Source organism: Camelus dromedarius, chromosome 20 (assembly GCF_036321535.1).
Source record: "Camelus dromedarius isolate mCamDro1 chromosome 20, mCamDro1.pat, whole genome shotgun sequence".
Classification (NCBI taxonomy): domain Eukaryota; kingdom Metazoa; phylum Chordata; class Mammalia; order Artiodactyla; family Camelidae; genus Camelus; species Camelus dromedarius.
This window is the reverse complement of record NC_087455.1, coordinates 4,297,382-4,305,814: the sequence shown is the minus strand read 5'-3', so window position 1 is coordinate 4,305,814 and position 8,433 is coordinate 4,297,382.

Below are 8,433 nucleotides of genomic sequence, written 5' to 3'. Positions count from 1 at the left end.
AGCGCTAGGTTTGCTGGCCGCCTTCCTTCACCGAAGACAGGTACTGTCATCTCGGCCATGACAAGTAACAACAGAACCCTTTGTGCCCTAGCCAGACAACAAAGTGCTGGTTCTGTTTCTGTGGACTCCTGCAGATTCCAAGGATGGAAGGCACTCCATGACTGCATGGGATGAACAAAGGAAAACTGAATGGTTTCAGTGAGATATGGCCGGAGGGTGGAAACAGAGCACAGTAGGAAACCCCAAAGTCAGCACAGAGACTCAAGGGTTGGGCTGGTACTCGCAGCCAATGTGGGAGCCCAAACTATGAGGGGAAAAAGGATATTTTCCCCCTTACAAATCAGATGGAAAGTGAAAACAAAGCCCATTCATTCTCCTGTAAGAGATACAGAAGCGGAGGAGAGGGGGGGAAATTTGTGCAGGAATCAGAGAGACCTCATTCTGTAATGCTTTGTGAGAAAAACATAAACAAGCCTATGGTTTGAAGCCTCCGATATTACAAATGGCTTCCCCAACGTCTTCCAGCATGGTTTGCAGCATCTGGAGAAGGGGGAGAGGCGTATGTCTTGATTCCAACCTGAAGAAAACCCCCTGAAATTGACTTCCTCCCCCAGTCAACAGCAGCTCTGTCTCCCAGTTCTCGGAACCACAGTCCCAGCAATAATTCTTAACCTGAGATGCATGGACACCACAGGGACTCTCTACATTGGCATCAAGACAAGGAAAATTAAAAATCCTGTTCTCAACTGTGTGTTTGTGTAAATAGATACATTTCTGTGGGGGAAAGAAGTTCAAAGATTTCATAATTCTTGTGTATATATATATTCACTGAAGCGTAGTCAGTTTACAAAGTTGTGTCAATTTCTGGTGTGCAGCGCAATGTCCTACACGAACACACGAATATTCATTTCCATATTCTTTTTCACCATAAGTTACTATAAGATATTGAAATAGTTCCCTGTGCTATACAGTATGAACCTGTTATTTATCTATTTTATATATATTAGTTAGTATCTACAAATGTTGAACTCCCAATTTACCCCTCCCCACCCCCTTCCCCCCAGGAAACCATAATCTTTTTTAAAGATGCCTGCAATCCCAAATAGTGAAGAAACACTGTCCTCCTTCCAGCAATCAGGCACTAGTGATGTTTATGGTTTCCTCACACTGCCTTGATTTGGATTCTCACCACGCACCTCAGGTACCCTGGGGACTGACATTCCTGACCCAGCAGCCCATCAGTTAACCTGCAGCCCAGGGTTCCTGTGCCAGCAGTACTGGCATCCGCTGGGGGCTTCAGAACAGAGGTCCCGCCCCAGGCCCATGGAACGTGCAGGAGGTGACTCTCTGACTCCTGACGCTTCCCTGCATTTTCTTTATCTTGATGCATCATTTCCTTTGCCTTTAAATAAAGGTCTCACATGAGTATTCCCTCTGGAGTCTGGTGAATCCTTTCAAATATGAGAGCTGGACAAATCTTTGCAGAGTGTAATTCCTGGCCCCTGGGTTTGACCGTATGATTAGCTTTGGCCAAAGAGATTTTAGTAGCTGTGATAAAGCAAAGTCAAGAGAGGGGTTTGTCATTGGGGCTGGACCTGGAGATCATCATGCTAAGTGAAGTCAGCCAAAAAGAGAAAGAGAAATACCGTATGACATCACTTATGTGTGTGTGCTGGGGGGGGGGCACAAATTAATTTATTTACAAAACAGAGATAGACTCACAGACATGGAAAACAAACTTACTGTTACCAGGAGGGGAAGGGGCAGTGGGAAGGGATAAACTGGGAGTTTGGGATTTGTAGATATTACTATACATAAAATAGATAAACAACAAGGTCCCACTGTAGAGCCCAGGGAACTATATTCAATACCTTGTAATAGCCTATAATGAAAAAGAAAATGGAAAGAAATATATATATATATACGTGTGTGTGTGTGTGTGTGTGTATAAATGAATCACTATGCTGTGTACTAGAAATTAACACAACATTTTACATCAACTATACTTCAATTAAAAAACAATGGGCAGAAACTTTACTGATTCAGTGGAGGAACTGAATTTCCCTTGGTCCTTGCATTGGCCCCAGCCAAGCATGGAACAGATGAGGAAAGTCATCGTCTTAGAAACGAAGAGTCTCCTGACGTGTGTAGATAATGTGTCCATCTCTCACGAGAGAGGTAAACAATGTACACGCAATACATGGCAATACCCATTTTAAAAGCAATCCTGTATTATGAACAGCCTTGGAAAAATCCCCAGATGCAACCTGGTTTAGCCAAAGAATGACACTTTCCATTTTTCACAGGGATAGATGGGGACCTAATATGGACCCACTGTGCCTCAGTTCGGTGGACACAGCCCCAAGTCCCTTATGTAAAGACAGAATGTGCATCTCTAAGCAATTGTTCCCTCCTCGCAATAACCAGGCACTATTTATATTTTTTAAATAATGAAATTCTGCCTGTTTGCATTTGTGAACATGTGTGTCCCATGGGTGGATCAGAGAGAGAGATCACAAGTGGGACACAGGAGAGCTCTAAGTGGTCACAATTTCTGTCCCATGAAAGACATTTAAGGAGTTAGAAGCACCCTCAGCTTGCTGAAAGGGATACCTGCTGGAATGTGTGGAATTTTGAAGTTAGACTCAGGGTGCAACTCTGTCTCCTTCATTTACCATCTCTCAGGAAGCAGACAGTGTCTGGAACGCAGGGCTGTGTGCACAACTGAAGAGCCTAAGTCTGGGCACAGAGCTTCCACCCAAGGTACAGGTTGACGAGCTGGGACGGGAAGCAGGCAGGTGTCCTCTCTGATGAACACCCATGTCCCAGAGAATGAAACGCTTCTACCATTCTCTTTCCCTAGAAGTTCTGAATTTTCCATCTCACCCTAATCAAAAGAATCAGAGCATGATTTATCCTTCTTAATTCGAGGAGAGTTTAAAAAAACTTGAAGCCACTGTCTTCCTTGATCCCCCCCCCCCGGGGGGGATGGGTAAAGGGGGAATTAACTTGCCTTTTCCTCAGGGGAGTGCCAGACTCAGAGAGGTGTTTCATAACGCCAGCTCGCAGGTGTTTCCTCTGCTCTCGAGTCTAAAAGGGAAAAAAATCCGTTTGTCACTTTTCCTTGACACAGACGAGCAAACGGTCTGTGACTCTGGGCAAAATGCAACTTTCAACAATGGAATACACTGTGAGCCTCAAACACGAAAACTTGTGTGTGGTTAAAAACTAGGACGGGAAGTTTCTGCTGGGGAGAGAATTGGGGACTCATCATTCTGGAGCAGGCTGTGTTTTAATGTCTAATTTTGAAGCTGAAGACTGTCACTTATGTTAAAAAGCAAAGGGTGGGGGTGGCGAGGAAGGAGTTACGGCTGTGGCACCTGTGGAAAGACCACTTTGCTTGTTCATTCCCTGCCATTTGGGAGAGTTATTATAGGCTCCTCTACGAGACATTTAAAGCCTCTTCAATAATCTTTCTGAAATTTCCAAAATTTGCTCTAATTAAATTGTCAGAGGGAGAGACATATCTGACAAATGTCTTCTGGAGGATGATCCTTTGACAGCCCAGCAGTTGGCATCTCCACGTGCCCATGGCCTTGGGAAGCGGGCGGAAGGGAAGGTGGGAGAGGATGCTCGGCTTTGGTATCAGGTTCTTTAGTCCAAAGAGGAGCTTTGTCAGCCCAACGCTGCGTCCTTCATCTCATCTCAGGGGATGCCCAGTGAGTCCCTAGTTAGCTCTCAGCAGGTTCCTCGTTAAAGTTACAGCAGTAAGGCAAGGGCTCCAACCCTGTTTTAGTTTAACCACCAAATCCACATGTGGCCAGCCGGTGGGCTGTAAAAACTGAAGAAAAGAATAGTCATTTCCAGAAGGAACCCTACTTCAGGATGACACCTGCACCCCAATGTTCATAGCAGCATTATTTACAATAGCCAAGACATGGAAACAGCCTAAATGTCCATCAACAGATGACTGGATAAAGAAGAGGTGGTATATTTATACAATGGAATACTACTCAACCATAAAAACTGACAACATACGCCATTTGCAGCAACATGGATGCTCCTGGAGAACGTCATTCTACGTGAAGTAAGCCAGAAAGAGAAAGAAAAATCCCATATGAGATTGCTCATATGTGGAATCTAAAAAAAAAAAAAAAGCATAAATCAAAACAGAAATAGACTTACAGACATAGAATACAAACTTGTGGTTGCCAGGGAGGCAGGGGGTAGAAAGAGATAGACTGGGATTTCAAAATTGTAGGACAGATAAACAAAAGTATGCTGTATAGCACAGGGAAATATACACAAGATCTTACGGTAGCTCACAGAGAAAAAATGTGACAATGACAAGTTCATGTAATACTGAAAAAGTGTGCTCTACACTGGAATTTGACACAACACTGTAAAATGATTATAAATCAATAAAAAATTAAAAAAAATAAACCTTTGAAATTTTATCAACATAGCATATTAATAAAATCAAAAATAAAAACCAAAAAAAAAAAAAAAAAAAAGAATAGTCATTTCCTTAGAGAGCTGTTGTGAGGATTTCGTGGGATAATTTGCATCAGGTCCTCAGAGTGGTCCCCACTCCACGGTTCCCCTGCATCAGAAAGACGACGCAGCCCTGAATTGTACTTCTGTTTCTCTCTGTTATTCCGGAGGCCAAGCTGTGAGGCAGGTGGTAGTCTGCCCTGCAGTGACTGAGTTTCTGAAGATGGACAATGTCTCTCCCCAGGTGTGTTCCAACGTCTAGGCTCACCGAAGCTCATAGGAGGTTTCATGTCAGACTCCAGTACAGACTTGTCATTAATAAATTCACTCTTTCTATCTTGATCTGACTCCTTAGTCAGTCCACAACTGGTTAAGACTTACGGGACAGAGGGAGGCAATCACCGAACGTCATAAAACCTCCAACTTTTATATACGCAGTATGAGACCTGCCCAAAGGGACTCACTCAGACCCTCAGCGTCCCCTCAGCTTCACATACTTCAGTAAATCAGTCTTTTTTCGCTCCTCCTTAATAACTTCTTCTTTTCATTCTTACTACAACAACAGAGTTTCTTTTCATCAGACATTTTTTTTTGCCCTGATCACGAAGTTACTGCAGTAGACACAAAGAGAATTATGAAATGATCTCCATCACCAGGAAACATGCTACAAGCAAGGGAGATGGGTGTCAGCAATCAACACACTGCAGTCTGTATTAGCGATTACAAGCATAAAGTCCCTGATCCAACGCTCACCGGCAACGTAGCCTCGGGCAAGTTAATTAACCTTCTTCTGTATTCCATTCCATCACCTGGTAAATTAACATGACCTTCCCCTTTCCTGATAGGCTGAGGGACAATGGGTGTTGTTAACGGAGTCTGTGTCAGTGTCACTGTCCTGTGGGACTGCAAGCTTCCAGCAGGAGGTAGAAGGGTTTGCCAGTCCACATGTAGTTTAATCAGCAGGTACTTACACAGGACCAGACAGGAGACGGCAGGTCTTGGCTTGCTCATTTTGCAAGAGAAAAGGTGGCTGATCCTTAAAAGTATTTAATGAGAGTTACTAATGTGGCGGTTCCTGTAAAAACTGAAATTTGGATCAGGAATAGATACAAAACAAGACAAAACAAAACAAAACAAAACAAAACTGGCTTTGAATGTTTTGGAAAAGTAACTGCCATTTGTCTGCTGGAGAGAAATGTCAGCAGCAGAGAGGGCAGGGGACGTCCAAAATCCCCACTGTTGTTGTGTAAGGTCTAAAATCAAGGCTCAGTGTAAGTGGTGCCTTCACTTCTAGCGAAGCTGGGTAGGTTTCAGTGACCTAATTCACAAGGTCCGCTCCCCACTCTGCTCCTGTAGACAAGGTCACTTAGGCAGCTAACCCTCCTGTGTCACAGGGACCGGGCACTGCACCTGCTTATACCTGAGGGGCAAGTGTTGGTTCCCTGCCAGCCCATGGAATTCTTCGAACAGACCAATCGTACCCCTTCCCAATCGTACCCCCTCACCCTCTTGGTACTACAGATCCTGCCTCCTATAGCCGCTGAGTGTTCCATCCTCAAATGCAATATTTGTGGCACATGGTGTGCCCTGAGTGGGTGCCGTGTGCTCGTCCTCTGGGCCGTGAGTTCCTGTGATCAGTAACCTGCCGCGGATCTCACCTGTTCAATGTCAGGTGTCATGTCTGGCCATCCCCCAGCCCTGGCGTGGGAATCCTCCCTCAGCGATGACCGTGTAGAAGGCATGTAAAACGCTTGTTCTCTAAACGTTTTACTTGTTTGCATTTCATGGCACGTCCAGCCTCCAAAAATATTTTTTTCTTTAAACCTGAAAGTGAGCTTGAGTCAAAAAAAAAAAAAAAAAAAAACACCAAAAACACCTTTAACGTAACTGGGACTCAGTCAGACAAGCTGGGACATAGAAACCTGGACTGGTGCACGGAGATCCCTCACTGCAATCGAACCTGATTGCCCGAGTGAATCCAAATAGATGTGTTTGATGCAAATGTTAAATTTTTTAATGTTCTGCCAAAAAGTACTTCTTTTCCCATTAAAAAACATTTTTAAAAAGTTCTCAAATGCTTGGGATTTAATGACAATTTTAAAAGAACGTACTTTGTAAATGACTTCACGTAGCATCATGGTAAATTCTGGCTCTGATCCCATTTCTGACTCCTCCCTCTCAGGGGGCGCAGAAATCTGCCTTTCCAGACCTGAGCGTTTTCTTCGCAAACGTGCAGTGGTGGCAGACATGTCCTTGTCAGTTTAGCACCAACATCGGATCTAACCAAATAGTGCATCTGAATTTTCCAAGTGCAATGTGATCGTGGTTCTCCTAAGGCAATGTGGTTAAGATGAAGAAGGATTAAGTCCTGTTTCTAAGCACCTCATCCTTCCCCCAGAGGCCAGGATGTGTCAAACCAATCAAAAAGAACAAAAGCTAAGAATAAAACTGGAATCCGAAGGGGAGAGGGAAGCACAGCTAGGACTCACCGCCGTCAGTCGCCCTTTTTGGTTGGATGTCTCTGTGGCTACCTGCAGCCTTCATGCTAGGCTGACCCTGGAAGGGAGACACCTCCATTCCATTCTCAGAATCAGTGGATGTCAGACCTTTAACATGGTTTGAATCAAGCAAAATTATAAGCGTAACCAGTTTGGTGATCTTCCCCAGCTTCTGGTATGGTTATAATAAAGTTAGATTTTCTTTAATTTTCACTTTTAAAAAAGATCTAAATCTTAGTCCTACTGACGGTTAGAAGGCACATGTTCTTCGCACGGCTTCTCCTCAGGCCGAGGACTCAGCGGGGGCTTCCTGAATTCAGAGAAGTCATTTCTATGTAAAATAGGCTCAAAAAAACAAAAACAAAACAACACAGTCATCGTGGTCAATCCATAGAACTACCCCACCCGTGGGCGGTCTCTGGGGGCAAGCGCAGGCCGTCAGCAGAACCACATGGTTCTGACGCTCGGTGGCGAGGCATCCTGCCCTCTGCCGTGACGGCGTTCTCCCCCTGACTGCTCTTCCTTCTTTATCTGGACGTGGGTGGATGGGCTGCCTTCCACCTCCCTTCTGTGCTCCGTGGGTGAATAACTTGTGCCATCTTTCTGAAGGTTTTTAATTAGAGCAAGAACCCCTCCCCTAAAGGTACGTGACTGTCATTTTATAATGGAAACCCTTAGTGAAATCTGATCCACTTTATAGAAATTTGCTAGGACCTTTTAAATTCATAAAATAAAACATAGTGTCATTTTAAATATGTTTCACAGACAGACAATGCATTCTACTAAAAGGTATATTTTCTGTGTTGTCTCTACTTTTGGCTCCAATTATATTGTAAACTATTAAAAGCCGGAAAGCTCAACCTTTCATTTTGGTATTCTTTTTTGTGGAATCTACTAGATTAACTGCATTAACCTGGCTGACCTTTGGTAAATATTGATTGAATCAGATTAAACTGAAGGACAGCCTTTCTCTGAGTGTGATTTCAGAATTAAAAACACAGTGTCTACATGGTGAACTTGAGGGCATATTTCCGGGGACTTGAGGCCAGAATGAGAATGATGAATTCTACCCCCTGTGATTTCAGCAGCTGAATAGCTTTACTCATCCAGTGCAAGCGAAGGGATGTGAGACAGGAGAGCTGTGATCCAAGCACTGAGCTGAAGGTCAGCCAGGTTTTGAGTTTACTGTCATCATTAACTTTATTCCATCAAAGCCTGAATAGGATTTGTGATCTGGACATCTCCATGTGGATATGCTATGGCCACGTCTTTTCCAGCATGCTCAAGGCTTAACCTATCATCTGTTCCCCAAGGGAACATCCCTTCCTTCTTACCCTACATCAGGTCATTCTCGGCTGGTTTTCACTATAGCCTGTTTCTACTACTCACCCATTCCACTCCATCGTTCCATACTCAAATCCCAGTGCTTAAAAACAGATCA